The 15,871-nt window shown below is 37.4% G+C and overlaps 2 long non-coding RNA genes across 2 annotated transcripts in view; both read right to left on the bottom strand.

Annotated features, from left to right (window-relative positions):
- Nucleotides 1-293: 293 nt before the first annotated feature.
- LOC136664199 (uncharacterized) lies at nt 294-4,486 on the bottom strand. The gene is made up of 3 exons (XR_010795090.1): nt 4,365-4,486; nt 509-721; nt 294-314 (listed from the first exon to the last, which is right to left on the bottom strand). It is a non-coding gene; the product is annotated as an uncharacterized lncRNA (long non-coding RNA).
- A 1,326-nt stretch (nt 4,487-5,812) lies between these two features.
- The window catches only part of LOC136664198 (uncharacterized), a 78,432-nt gene continuing 68,373 nt past the window's right edge, over nt 5,813-15,871 (bottom strand). The window contains exon 3 of the long non-coding RNA XR_010795089.1: nt 5,813-6,285. This is a non-coding gene — a long non-coding RNA (uncharacterized lncRNA). The remainder of the gene's footprint in view (nt 6,286-15,871) is intronic.

The raw sequence follows: 15,871 nt of genomic DNA, 5'->3' as shown, positions 1-15,871 counted from the left end.
GAACAGATGTTAGAGAGAGAAAATCTATATCTGCTACAGGGGAAACCTGAGTATGTTTAACCCAAGGTCACAAAATGAGGGTGAGGAAACACCTAGAGAATCTGTGAGCAATTTGCTGGGGATGATAAACTGAGAAACCACACAGGGTTACGCTTAAACTCAGGTCACAGTAACAACTGAGGTCATTTTCACATCTGAGCTGGCTCTAACTTATTCCTAAGGCTAGTTCAATTGAGTGGTGTTCAAAAAGGGGTAGAGTAAAATCAAGGAAATAAATTAAGGGAAGGGTCTTACCTCCTTTAGATTTGTCTTTTCTAAAGAAATGAAATACAGTGAGAAATGCAGAATTACTGTGGTGCAATGCAGCTTCAGTATTTTTAAAGACAGAAGTAAACAGAAGAGAACTGACTCTAACTGAGAATAACAGGATAGTTTCAACACTTAAATAACTGCCTGTTTCTTTTCTGTTACAGAAAATAGAAAGCCTAAATTAAAACACATTACCCACCTTTTTGTGTAACAGAAGAGATTTCCCATAATCCAAGTCCTGCGGAGTGTGAGTTTGATGTCTGAAGAGTGAGAGTTATAGCAAACGAGAAAATAGAAAGAGACAGACTGAGAGAGAAAGAAAGTGAGTGAGAGAGAGAGAGAGAGAGAGAGAGAGAGAGGAAGGAGTACACCACTCTAGCTGCAGGGGAGGACAAAACAGTCAGCTCACATCCTTTCACAACCAGATATCAGAAAGAAGGGGGGTGAGAAAAGGAAAGAAAGAGAGAGGACAGAAAGGTGAAAATGAACTATTTATTTCACGCTGTTTCCTGCATGCAGTGGCTTTATGATCTTAAACACATGTCGCACAAAATGTGCAAGGACTGAGTCAATTCATAATATGTATAGTTTAACCTTATATAATTATTATCATTTGTTGTCATTGTCAGTGCTTTATTTATGAAAACCTGCTGTGAATTTGCATAAATAAATGTCAGTTGGATGCATGGAAACAAAGAGTTATGTCAGGGCACATCTTGCTCAAAGACTAAACATAAACTCTACAGCTGTGTTTATGTTCTAGCTATTGTTAGCTTCTTGTTGCCTGCGCTTGTATTTAAGCATGTCATCTTAGTTATTTTGAAATGCCATTGTATACACTTATACAATGTGGCAAATTTCAGTGGTGGCAAAAAATAATTATAGATTAACTCAGTGGTTTCCAAAAGAGGAGGTATTACGGTGAGTGAGGCATGCAGCAATATGTAATTTTATTTATTAATTAGACAGACACTAACACTATATGGACTAATTAGTCACTGACAACAACTTTTGAGATACAAAATCTAATGAGTTAACCAAGTAACAGGTCATAAACTAACCAATCACACATTAACTACTCAAATTCCAACACTTTATAGAATAAATAGTCATTAACTTACAACATGAATTCTAACCAATCAAAGTCTAGCTAAACATAACTTATCATGGTTTCGATAATGATAAACTACCCATTAATATACTAACTAGTCAGAAATTAACCACTCATAAACTAACTAATCATACATCAACTAGCCCAACACTAACCATTTATATGTTAACTAGTCACTGACTATGAGCTTATAAGATAACCAATCATGCTCACTAATCATAAGTCATATTGTAACTAGTCTCACTACTAATAATTTAAACAGTCATAGTGTAACTACCCTACACTGTAAATTTTTTTTTTATAGTGAAACTACAACATTAACTTTATCGCTGTAATTATATTGCCCCTATATATTTCCTAAGTACAATAACTTACTGCTAATAGCAAAGGATGTTGTGAGACTGACTGTTCAGCAGGAAACACCTGTAGCATGAGGAGTTTGACTTGTGTTTAAAAAATATGAATCACTTGTTTCGAAAGAGATAGTTTGTTCATAAGATTATTTTCAAGACATATTTTCATTTGCATTAATATTTTACCAGTGTTAACAGAGTGGCATTGACAATACTAAGGTCCATACAAGGGCTTTTATGTTGACGGGCCTGAATATGGGTGAATGGGGTTCAAGCTGAGAGCTGTGGCAGTTTTAGCTCTGGAGATCCTGAATATGGGTGGAGTACAGTGTTGTCTCAATATCTCAATATCCTATTTAGAAAAAAAGTGAAAGAATAGCCGGTAATAAATTTCATTCAGTCATTCATTTATTGTCTGTGGGTCCGGAGCCTACCTGGAATCACTGGGCGCAAGGCAGGAACACACCCTGGAGGGGGTGCCAGTCCATCGCAGGGTGACACACAGTCACACATTCACCCAGAGGACATTCACACAGACACGGGGAGAACACACCAAACTTCTCACAGACAGTCACCCGGAGCGGGACTCAAGCCTTCCACAAATTCCAGGTCCCTGGAGCTGTGTGACTGCAACACTACCTGCTGAGCCATCGCCCCTCGGTAATAACTTGTATTTTTGAATAATAACATCATGCTGTAATTGTTATTACAGAACAAGTATTGTAAAATTACACACAATACTGGCAAAACTGCTGCCCGTAAATAACTGTAAATTTACAGGATATTTTTTACAATGTAACTTCTTAATAATAAGTTTGCAGATATGCATTACATTAAGACTTGCAGTTGCTAGACAAACTGTTGGCAACAGAACAAAACTGCCACATTCACCCAGTGCATCTGTGCATGACAGTGCCATATTTTCATATTCAGGCAAGCACTGGAGATGAGGAAAGAGTATCCTGATGTAAAACATCATCATTCCACACAAAAGGCCTTTTCTGCTTATAAGGATGCTTTGTGTGCAAGGGGAATTCCCTGGATGAGGAATCATGGGATGTTTGCCCTGTGCACCTGACATCCATATTTCCTACATTCTCTTACTTTCTTGTCTCCTTTGAGAGTAATTATAATCATACACCGGTTAAGATGTAAAATATCCTATGCCAATGAATTAGAGCTTCACATAGGGCCCACCCTATTTTCTTCTGACCTGCAGCCACAAAATTCCTTTGTTTAAATTCTACATCTAAACACAAATGTTGCTGTAGCTGTTTATGAACCAGTTAGCAACCAGCTACAAATAGCAACATTTAAAGAAGTTAAAACACAGATTATTTAGAGCTGGGTCTAGCGCACAAAACGCTTCCTTCCTTGATCTGGTTCATTAGAGTACTCAGAAAATGCCCCTGGCCAAGTTAATATAGTTCAAAATGAGGAAGTAAGCCTTCCCTGTCTTAGAAAGCATCGGATGTGTTATAAAGAGCCTGAATAAGAGCTTTAGAGCTTTTGTTTTGAAACAGATATAGAAACACTTTTTTCTCATCCAGACACATGGATAACTAGTCTTTGCTTGATATGTAGTGCTGGAATGCATTTGCATATTCTGTTCATAACAGAAAACCACCTGCAAAATTTTCACCTGATCTTGGCATTGATGGAAAGTAATCTGGGAAAACAAGGCATGAAATAGCTATAGGAATATTACTTCAGCAATTTACATTATAACTGTAACTACATATTAAGGATTTGTTGAAATTTAATACTTGAATTTTGAGCTACATTTAGACCCACTTAAAATGATTATCCTGTAACCACTCAAAATTTAGACTATATGGCCAAAATTATATGGAATAATGTGGAATAAGATGTGCTAAATAACTGTTAGTAATATTTTTATGAATATGTGCAATTACAGTTCAACCACAAAGCAAACTCACATCCACTGATGAGGTGATGAGAACCTAGGATCAAACCAATTCCTGCTTAGTAATAAGGTCAACATATAGTTATTTGTCTGTTTCTTTTGCGCTTATTCTGTTTTTCTTTTTAAAAACTATATTCATTTTGTAACTCAAACAAGTCTTCACCGAATGGTTTATTATGATGTACCACATACTTAATATGAAGAAAATATAGAAAAATAGTTGTAAAAAGTGTCATAACTTTGGCACAGGACACGTTCCCCCCTAATGAATTAAATTAATTAATTTAATCTTTTTAATTTGTCTCGCTCTTGCTTTTTTTGTTGTTTTTTTTTTTTTTTTTTTTTACACAGGATGATAAAATTGTAGTTGTCACCAGCTCCATCCTTTGCATGAGCTGCTGGAGGAAGAGGAGCTTGTTGAATCATGCATTTGTTATTAATAAATCTGACCTACTCTTGGTGCACACAAAGTCAGCTGAAGTTGAAGCTGATTTATATCTAAAACACATTTTATTCATTCCGGTCATTTAATGTGATTTATAATCATGTTTAAAACAATAAAATTCCCTCAATATGATCAAGAGCAAAACTATGTAATTAATTAGGTAAGATGAATACATTACTTAATAAATTAATAATGTTACTCAAATGAAGGACATCTTACTTGTGAGGAAGGCACAGGAGTCTTGTTTCTGAGTAGAATTCTAACATTGCTGAAGTCAGTCGGAAATGCAAACCTAAGGTAGACTAACTACAGAAAAAAACAAAAACTAAATGAAAAAGAAGGCACAGGTGACCACCACCATGTAGCTGCAAATGTTTATAGGAGAATATTAGCTCTGATAAAACTGCATTAGGCCCCAGTAGTTATTGCTGAAACAGGAAGCTGATCATTTCCTCTGTGAACTCTGAAGTGTAAGATAAAAAAAAATGCACTCATTTTATATGTAGGAAGTAAGTGTAATAGCCTAAGATTCAGTATGTTCACTTTGGAATATGTGTTTTAATAAACAGGATATAACATGTCTAATAGTAGCACTGACACCTTAACAGGGTCTATTGTACTATTTAAAGGGTATCAAATTGAAATTTGTGACTAGTGTTTTGATGCAGTCCACATCTTGTATTTTTCTGAATGCTATATTAGCAGGAAGTATGTTATCTTCATATTTCTGCTTCAAGCACAATAGTACAATGTAAATAAATTTACATTTTATTTATTGATTGATTATGTACTGCCCCTTAACCACCTTTTTTCAGGATGAGTCACTGCATGTTGCTGATACTTGTCTGCTTAACATGGTCTTAGAGTAATATTACTGAAAGGACTCAAACTTCAAATTTACGATTGTGGGGAAATGCAGTTTGTTTATGTTCCAAACTTCGCATCTTTTAAAGTGGAATGTTATGTTTGAAAATAACGACTGATGTTTTTACTTGGCTGAAGTTTAACTTATCTGTAAGTTTCTATTCTGTGTTTGAATTACCACAGAAACTCATTTGTAACTCAGTTGTTTAGTTTTGTAACACATTCAGAAATGCATTTAACCATCTCTTGAATTTTTAGATATTTCAACCTTAAGTAATCTGAATCAGCAAAAATACATCAATATTACACATCTATTGAGCAAGAGCATAGAGCAAACTTTTCATCTTTTACATCAGTTTTACATCTTTTGTTTTTTTTTCTTTCCGTTGTCTATAAAAATGATAGATGCCTTTTCTGTGCCATGAGCCAAGAAAAAACAGAAAACGTAGCATACCAGACCGAGGTACATTGATTTCTTTTACTGGTTTCCTGACACCAGGGCTTTGTAAATATTAAGCTAGCTTAGAGCACACCTACAGACTGAAGAACTTGCAAATGCTGAGGAAGCATCTTCTGAATTTATTAAAAACGTTTTTAATACATCTTTTCTAGCTAACCATTGGCTACCATTCAAAAAAAAAATCATAAAGAGTAAATTTGGTTACCTTAAGGTGCAAACATTTCAGACTGTTAGCCATACACTACACAGCAAATTCACCATTGTTAAATCAACACTTTTAGTGTTAAATCTGTTAGTGTAATAATTTAACACTCTCAGTGTTAAGTTAACAATAATAGTGTTGATTTCAAACTGAAGAATTTGCTGTGTACTCGTATTATCTCAATTAAAACAAGCATGAAATGGGTGTAAAGAGGAACATCCAACAGGAGTTAGAATCAAGTGCAGGTTTAATAACACAAAGTATGCAGCAACAACAAACCAGGTCAAAACCATGAGATCCATCCAAGGAGATGTGACACAACCCCCCCTCTGACGGGTGGCTCCTGACGCCGAAAAAATTATTTGCCGTGGGTGACACCTCTGCCTAGGGGCAGGTCTGTCTGGGGGATCACGGTGGAAATCCATGATCAAAGAGGGGTCCAAGATGTCATCTGATGGGATCCATGAACATTCCTCTGGTCCATAACTCTCCCAGTCCACCAGATAATACAGTCGTCCAGCACTGCAACAGGAGTCTAGTAGTGCATGAACAATATATGCAGGAGATCCATCCACTTCAAGAAGGGGAGGGGATTCTGCCAACTCTGTCTGCACCTGGGAAGAGGCAGATACAGGTTTCAATAATGAAACATGAAAGGTAGGCGTGATACGATAGGACCTCGGCAATTCGAATCTGTATGAAACTGGCGTTATCTGTCTGATAATCTTAAATGGGCCAATACATCTGGGACTAAGTTTTCTGCATGGCAGTTTAAGTCTCAAATCCCTAGTGGATAACCAGACCATTTGCCCAGGTTGAAATGGAATTGATCAGCTGGTCTCTCAACGCTATTGACATCATCTTCTCAAAGAGAAGCTTGGGCACGGGGGAGCCCACCTGCCCTGACGGAACAATGCCAGTTGGATATGCCATGGATGGATGGGAGAGGTGGCGCGTGGTATGTCTGGTGCCTCTCTCCATTGAGGACATTGAGGATGTATACCTATTTGGATTTATGATCGTGGGCTTTCTGCTGATTGGATTAGGCGGTGCCCTGGTTTATTGGAAAACTAAAATAGTTGAGTCAGTTGTAAACAGCCCAAGGAAACTGACCAACATGATTGATGGGATGGGCAGAGCCGTTGGCACACAGACTGGGACTGTGAGTAGAAGCTTCGATTCCATCAAGGAGCAACTACCGGCTTTGAACTCCAAGACTGAACGTTTGGAAGACCAGAGCAAAAATGGAATTTTGAATCAGAGGGACTATTAGCTCAAAATTCAGCTCAGGTCTCTGATTCTAACAAACTGAACTTTATCTGTTTTGGCTGCCCCTGCTATCAGTGGCCTTGGTTGCTGATAATTTCAACTCCTCCAGAAGGAACGGTCGTCATGGATATCTGCTGGACACATGACTGCTACTGCATTCCCCACCCTTTTCCCCCTTGAACACACTTCCTACTGCTTTTGTCCATGTCACTGAAACTATTTGTGTGTATTGCTTTGTGTGCTAAAGGTGTTGTTTTTTTCAAGATCACACACTGTGCTTCTTTAAGGCATAGTCTATGACCTTCTTTTTTTACCACCACTTCCCTGTTGTAATCCAGCTGTTTCTTCTAACTGTAAGATGGCCTTTTATTTTCAGATAACTGGGCTCTTCCCAATTCCATGGGTTCTTGGTCAGTAGCTGTGTGTTCAGGATTTAAACTCACAGATCTGTATGAAGTCACTCTATGTTTCTTCTCTAATTAATTATCCAAGGCAATTGCAGATCGAATAAACTCATCCAGATTTATAGCAATTCCACGAACAGCCATTTCTGCCTGCAACTCTGGTCTTAAACCTCTCCGAAAAACAGTCAGAAGCGCTGGTTCACTCCAACCACTCCCTGCGGCTAACGTTTAAATTCTATAGCATATTCAGCAGCAGAGTGATTCCCCTGCTTAATTTCACATAGCTGGGTACCCACATCACAACCAGCTTTGGGGTGATCAAAAACGTCTTTAAACAGAGAGTAAAACTGGGTCTCAGATTTGAGTATGTCACTATTTGTGTGATCATAGAGCCATAGCCCAATCCTTGGCCCTCCCAGTAAGCAGAGAAATTACAAAATGAATTCTGTCAATTTCAGAACGAAATTGTTCTGGATGATGTTCAATATACAGGCTGCACTGCATCAGAAAACCCTTATTTATCCAGAGACCCATCATAACTTTCTGGTAGAGTGATGTTAACTGGTGGAGATATGGCTAAGGGTTGGTTCTAGAAGCTTGAATTTCTGCTGCTGGTTGTTCCTAAGATTCAGGGAGTGGAGGAGCCATGCGAAGTAGAACTTCTTGCATGAGATGCAGTAAGTCATCCATTGTTTGCTCTTGGTGGGCCATTCAGTCTTCTAAACCTGCTGATTCCATCTTTTGGCGAAGTCTTCTGTAATGAGGGACTTCCAAACAGGAGTTAGAATCAAGAGCAGGTTTAATAACACAAAGTATGCAGCAACAACAAACCAGGTCAAAACCGCGAGATCGGTTCAAGGTACAAAGCATGTAATCCAAAAGACACAATCCAGAAACCAGTAACCTAATAGAACAAACCAGGGGTCAATACACACAACAGCAAGGCCAGCAAGTGCTCAGAATTGCAATGAAAACACCAAACAAGACTTCTCAATGAAGCCTGCAAAACAAAGGGCTTTTATACAAAATGGCAGACACAGGAATCATGTGACCAGTTCTAAAATTGTGGTGAGAGTGACCTCTGTTAGTGTGGAGGATTATTGGCAGCAGGTGTGACAATGGGATGCTCCAGAGAAGCCACACTAAAGTCTGGGATGCTAATCATTGACTAGATCCCTCAGCACTAGGCTTGGCAACAGAAGTACTGCATTCTCTGGAATGATGGAGCATCATCCAATAGCTTTGGGATAAGAGGAATAATGTTTGTGTTAATCAGCCAACACTAGGACCTGACCACACTAATGGACACAAATCATCTTATAATATTATATCACCTAGTAAAGCTTTTCCAGAGGAATAGACGCTTTAACTGCAGCAAAGGGGACAAAACTCCACTACAGCAGACTGCTGAGTCATAACACATTTACAAAGCAAACAAGAGCTGAGAAAACTACAGAATTAAGGGAGCAAAAGAGGAAAGTGGGCAAAGGAATACAGCGGATGAAAATCCAAGGTGGAGGCAATTGTTTCTTATTTCTGTATGTAGCAAAATCTTCGCGGGGACAGGTGCGGCTGGAGGTGCCGCTTTCGCGGGGACAGGATCGAAGACGTCCACCGAGGCAGGGGCTTGTGCTGCTCGCCGGGCACGTGCTGTAGTTTTAGCGGGTTTAGGGGGACTGATGGGCGCACTCGACCGTAGTTGCCCCGGAGATGCACCCCTGTTAGCCTCACCTCCCATGTCCAGTGGTTTGAGGCTAACAGCCCCTACCCTCAACCCAAGGCGAGGAACAGATGAGAAACAACATGATTAGAGATGGGAATGAAACAACACGACTTGGAATAGGAACCACACAAAGCAAATGACCGATCAAAGGAAGTGACACAAGGGAACTTAAATACAGGAACAGACGAGAAACACCTGAAACAGATAACGAGGGTTAAGGACAAGGAGGTGGAACAAAGGCGGGACAAGGGCGGAGACATGAACAATAACAGACAGGGCCTTGTGCTGAGAGAGCGGGGAAAACAAAAAGGACTGGGCCAGGATGTGACAGTTTGTTTATTCTTTTAAATATTTTTTCTTCTTTGGTTAATTTTTCTTAAATTTGGTTGTTTCAAACCATATGTACACATGTTGTGTTGGCTCACAGAGAGAGTAGATAATCTGACTGAGAATGTGTGAGTCAAATGCAGTGTTATAGTGTCATGCTGAATAAACATTTACATCCTGCTCTGTAAACCAGGGGGGATCATCTGCATCTTTAAAATGATTGGTTCATCTGTCACGTCTGAGTCTCCAAAAGTATCCAATAACACCAAAAAAAAGTCTCTAGATTTCTCGCTAGTCGCTTTTTTGAGGGGTCTGAAAACTCGCTAAGTTAGTGATGAAGTCGCTAAGTTGGCAACACTGAGTAATTGGAAAAATGGAATAGAACTGATCCTTTTCACATATCTTGTTGAATATTGATGATGTGTGCCTATCACAGTGTTTGCTTTCAGTATTCCCCTAATACCCTCTGAGCCAATCACATCTGCTGCACAGAGCCTGCACTTACATGGAAAATCCATCCATTTAATTGCTTTATGAATGTTTAAACACCTGATTATTTGCATTTCTACTTATGTTTCTGCTTATTATTGCTGATATTTGTGATTATGTACATTTGTGTGGAGATATTTCAGTGTTCACAAACTGGACGTGCACTCAGTGATGTCATTGCAAAATCTTTAAAAGACTTCCTGGTAAATCTCCACTGGAAGCTGATGCAGTGGGGATTTTTGTGGCTTATTTTATTACTAGTTTTGCTATAATTAAGTAGATGCTTTTTCTGTGTAATGTTTCTTGTCTTCCAGTTGGAGGCAGAAAGACACAGATTTTCCTCTTACCACAAACATGTGACAAAAAAAAAAACCCAGAACAGTGCCACAGAAGCGGAACCTAATTTCTCACAACAGCAAGAGGTTTTCCTCTTAAGACACCCCCACAATGATCAATTTAAAGCCTGTGTGTGGTGGAGGAAACCAGAGTGAGAAGAGCATGAGGACTGAAACGAGAAACGAGTCAGTGTCAGTTATGTGACGGTGATCGTCTGAATTGTGTGTCCAATCAGAGATGAAGATCCATGAATACATCACCATCATCTTCACATTTTTACTCACCATCCGTGGTAAGATAACATTTATTCTACATGACCTATACATTCAAAGAATTCACTGCAGCAGGTGTTTACTTAATACATTTAATTATACACATAATTTAATAAAAGTATGTGAAATATGTACGTACATTTATTTATAGAATAATTATTGTTTAATGACAGTTAATGACATTTCTGCCATACTATATTATAATTTTTATCATGTTACATTACAAAACTCTGATACTATCACAAGTTGCTTTTTCTAGTACTGTATTGTCAACTGGTGTTTAATATTGTGCTTTTACCAGTTCCTTTATATAGTACTGTATAGTCACAAATTATTTTACCTAGTACTGTATAGTCACATATTGTTTTGTGTAATACTTTATATAGTATGCAACTATCTGGTCAGGTTTTGGTACTTTATAAACATCAGTGACAATGTGTTACTCTGTTGTATTTTAAATTAACAAGTTTTCAATTGTTGTCTCCGACCATGTAAATGTTTCCCTCCTCCCCAGGCTATATTAATGTACAATTTGTATAAATTGTGCTGTAGTTTGAATGTTAGATCCTCTTTTGTAAGTCGCTTTGGATAAAAGCGTCTGCCAAATGCATAAATGTAAATGTAAATGTAACTGTAGTGTCACTGGACCGTAGATGCATTTACACTTTTTGTAGCTTTTGTAAACTAAATGCATGCACTTGAATTACAAAACATATCACTCTTTCCTTAAAGGTGTGCCAGTTACCCTTATTTCGGTGACAAAGGGAGAGAATGTTACCTTTCATTTACCAGATTTACCACAAGATGCACATATCTACAACGTGGAATGGACATTTGAGAAAAACAAAAGCATGTTGCTGGCCATTATTCACTGGAACCCTAGAAATATTATGAAAATTGGTGAAAGGACTAGAGTTGAATTCACAGTGAATGGATCCATCTACATCCAGGGTGTCCAACAAGAAAATGTTGGGAATTACACTTGCAAGATAATTTTTCAAAGCGGTGCAGTGCATATTCACACTGTCTCTTTGACCCTGCACTCAGGCAAGTACAGTTTTGTTTCTATCATACTTTAAATCAATTCAAAATGAATCTGTTCAAGTTCTACATGTTCTCTCAGTGTGGAACATTTGAGGTGCAGCTGCATGACTATTTTGGTTCCCTGTAGCATGAAAGTATTACGAGTGCATAAAAGAGGAGGCAAGCACATGTTCATTACCAAAGCATAATCACAGAAGAAGCAGAGCTGTTAAACTTTGATTAAACTTTTTTATATTTGATATAACCTCCTCAATCCAGAGAGAGGACACTTCAAAAACAAATGATGTTTTGCAAAGAAATATGTTTATTGCAGCCATTTAAATTGCATAATACAATAAAAAAAAAACAGCATGGAGACTCCAATATATTCAGTGTCCAGCATAGAATTTGCATAGAGTTTATTACTACTAACACAGGATCCAAAGCAAAAGCATTTTCTATGTTAACTATTAGGCAAGGCAAGGCAAGGCACGTTTATTTATAGAGCACCTTTCGTACACAATGGCAATTCAAAGTGCTTTACAGAGAAATACAGAAAAACTACAGTAGAATTTGAAAAGTAAAAGAAAATATAAACAATTAGAAAGTATACACCCTATTAGGGGAACCATGTAATTATTTTTATACAGTAAATTTACATACAGATATTGAAGTACATATAAACATTTTGCAGTATATTTCCATTAGTTTAACAACTGAATTGTCTTATTAATGATCCTTATTTATCACTATTCCCAAGTGAACACATTAAACATTTTGCTTGGATTATTTTCTTTTATTTTTCTTAGATTTATTTTCATATAATCCATGTTGCATTTACTAAATGTATTTCATTCAAATTTGTTAATAAAAAATAGAATTACTAAAAACTGAATTATCCACATAAAACTCACATATAAGGTGTCTTCTTTGGCACTGCCAAAATATTCACACTTCTGAACATATTCAACCTATTAATTCACTAGGGGCAAAACCAAATGAAAAAAATACACGCACTGGTCTCTCCTTGGTTTGAGTGCTAATCTTGTATAACAAAATCATGTGATCGCATGAGGTCTAATCCACCCACACTTTGCTTGTATGCACCAACAATGTGTGGCCTTTATTTTATTTTTTTTTTTGCAATGCTCGTAAGGTACAACTGCCCACAAGTTTCGTGACAACTGAGCCACTTATGGCAGTGGTTTTTATCTGTGTTAGCATCGGGCCAGGTTGTTGCATAAGTACACATCCTAAATGTGTAAATATACTAAAAAATATGCTAAACTTGGAATTATTCAAAGCCTTCAGCAAAGTTTAAAACGCTTAGCAAATTTTAAGGAATTAAGAATTTTGATTTCTTGGAAATAATTACATGTGGTGGTCGTAAAATTAGAATATCATGAAAAAGTTTATTTATTTTAGTAATTCAATTTGAAAAGTGAAACGTATATTATACTCATTTATTACACACAGACTGATATATTTCAGGTGTTTATTTCTTTTAATTATTTTACTTATGAAAACATCAAATTCATTATCTCAGAAAATTAGAATATTGTGAAAAGTTTCAATATTGAAGACACTGGGTGCCACGCTGTAATCAGCTAAGTAACTCAAATACCTGCAAAGGCCTTTAAATGGTCTCTCAGTCTAGTTCTGTAGGCTCCACAATCATGGGGAAGACTGCTGAGTGACAGTTGTCCAAAAGACGGCCATTGACACCTTACACAAGCAGAGAAAGACACAGAAGGTCATTGCTAAAGAGGCTGGCTGTTCACAGAGCTGTGTCCAAGCACAATAATAGAGAGACAAAGGGAAATGTGGTAGAAAAATGTGTACAAGCAGTAACCACACCCTGCAGAGGATTAAGAAACAAAACCCATTCAAAAATGTGGGGGAGATTCAAAGACTGCACTGCATCTGGAGTCGGTGCTTCAAGAACCACAATGCACAGATGTATTCAAGACATGGGCTTCAGCGTCACATTCCTTGTGCCAAGCCACTCTTGAACAAGAGACAGCGTCAGAAGCATCTTGTCTGGGCTAAAGACAAAAATGACTGAACTGCTGCTGAGTGGTCCAAAGTTATGCTCTCTGATAAAAGTAAATGTTGCATTTCCTTTGGAAAGGCAGAGAAGGAGAGGCACAGGATCCATGTTGCTTGAGGTCCAGTGTAAAGTTTCCGCAGTCAGTGATGTTTTGGGGTGCCATGCCATCTGCTGGTGTTGGTCCACTGTGTTGTCTGAGGTCCGAGGTCAAACAGCCATCTACCAGGATGTTTTAGAGCACTTCATGCTTCCTGCCACTGACCAACTTTATGGAGATGCAGATTTAATTTTCCAACAGGACTTGGCACCTGCACACACTGCCAAAGCCACCAGTACATGGTATCCCTGTTCTTAATTGCCCAGCAAACTCGCTTGACCTTAACCCCATAGAAAATCTATGGGGTATTGTGAAGAAGAAGGTGCAATACATTAGACCCAACAATGCAGAAGAGCTGAAGGCCACTATCAGAGCAACCTGGGCTCTCATATAACACCTGAGCAGTGCCACAGACTGATCGACTCCATGACATGCCACATTGCTGCAGTAATGCAGGCAAAAGGATCCCCAACTAAGTATTGAGTGCTGTACATGTTCATGCTTTTCAGTCGGCCAGCATTTCTAAAAATCCTTTTTTTTTTAGTTGTTCTTAATTAATATTCTAAATTTCTAAGATACTGAATTTGGTGTTTTCATTAGTTGTCTGTTATAATCATCAAATTTTAAAAAAGAAACACTTATAATATATCAGCGTGTGTAATGAATGAAGATAATATACAGATTTCATTTTTGAATGGAATTACTGAAATAAATAAAATTGTTCATGATATTCTAATTTTATGACCAGCACCTGTATATGATGCCTTCTCATGTTCATTCATTCATCTGTAACCGCATATCCAGTTCAGGGTTGCAGCTATTTTTAATCAGAAATGTTAAAAATCAAGGATGAATTTAGGTAAAATCAGTGATCAACAAACCTATACATAAACATCTTTATTTTGGTTAATACACTCATTCACACACTGTAAAGTTAAGAAACATAACATTATATGCACATTTACATTTTTGGTAAGTTAATCTGTAATCTTCCTGTTTGAGTGACGTATAAATATCTGTTGACACAGACATCATAAGCTCTCCTGGCAACTGTTATAAAACAAAACATTCTATGCCTGCCCATTGCCAAATCAGTCATAAGGACAATAATTAAGAATGGGTGTCTTTCCAGAGAATGAATCTTTGTGAATTACGAACAACTTTAAGAAAATTTTTAATTGTTTCCCAAAAGCTTTCTAAAGGCCTTTTCACACTGAGTTGGATAATTACACACTTAAAAAAAATGCTCATCAAGTTTTGATGAAAAAACAAACCCACACATCCTTCACATGAGTCTGAAACTGATGGACTGTGATGCTGCATGAGATTTTGAATTAGAGACTGATCTATTTTCTGCATTTTGCAGATGCTTTAAAATCAGGTCGACCACTCAAATCACCGTTGTCATGATTACAGACCAAACAAATGAGCAGGAAGATGGCAGGGGAACAGCTCATATGGTTTGAAGCAGAAAAACAAGCAGCACCCTGACTGTAAAACTGAGGAGTTTAAAATATAATGTGAGGAGCAACATGTAAAAGTGGAGCCTAAAAATTCCCCAGTGACATTCTGGAGAATGGGTATTTCAGTGTATTCAGTATATGTCAGAATAATTTAGTTGCTGTGCTTAAATTTCGTTCATACTCAGTAAACCAATTTCTTTCTCTTTCAGTGTCTCCCTGCGATTTGTGCTGAGACAAAAAAAAAACACATCAGACTTGGTGGGAAGGATCCACTGTATTAAAAATCACATCTGTTTTTTAACTAATAAATAAATATATAAATAAATAAATAATACTTGTTGTGAAAAAGGCCTTAATTCTAGTAACAGACTAACAACATAATTCAATCTGTACAATCTGTTCAATAGTACAACAAAATCTACTAAACTCCACCTTTACACTAGCGCACTTCTTATAAAGGAATGGCAGAATATGACTTTATTTAATTAAATTAGAATCAATGTCTCTACTCCCCAAAAAAGAACAGGGTTCTATGTTATGATGTGACTTTTGAGCCCTCAGATGGCACTGCATAAGAAACAGTTTTGCTACAGTCACATTTATACACATGGGCTTCCACTGCATTAAGAAAAGAAACCTGAAAATCTCTTATACAAAGAAAAAGCCATATATCAATTCTATGTGGAAACACTAAGATATTCTCTGGGTCCAAGTTCAATAGAAATGTGTGCTGTGGTCAAACTGAGT

The sequence above is a fragment of the Hoplias malabaricus genome, chromosome 12 (genome assembly GCF_029633855.1).
Source record: "Hoplias malabaricus isolate fHopMal1 chromosome 12, fHopMal1.hap1, whole genome shotgun sequence".
In the NCBI taxonomy this organism is placed as follows: Eukaryota; Metazoa; Chordata; class Actinopteri; order Characiformes; family Erythrinidae; genus Hoplias; species Hoplias malabaricus.
Note: the sequence above shows the minus strand (reverse complement) of the source record. Positions and strands in the feature narration are given on the sequence as shown.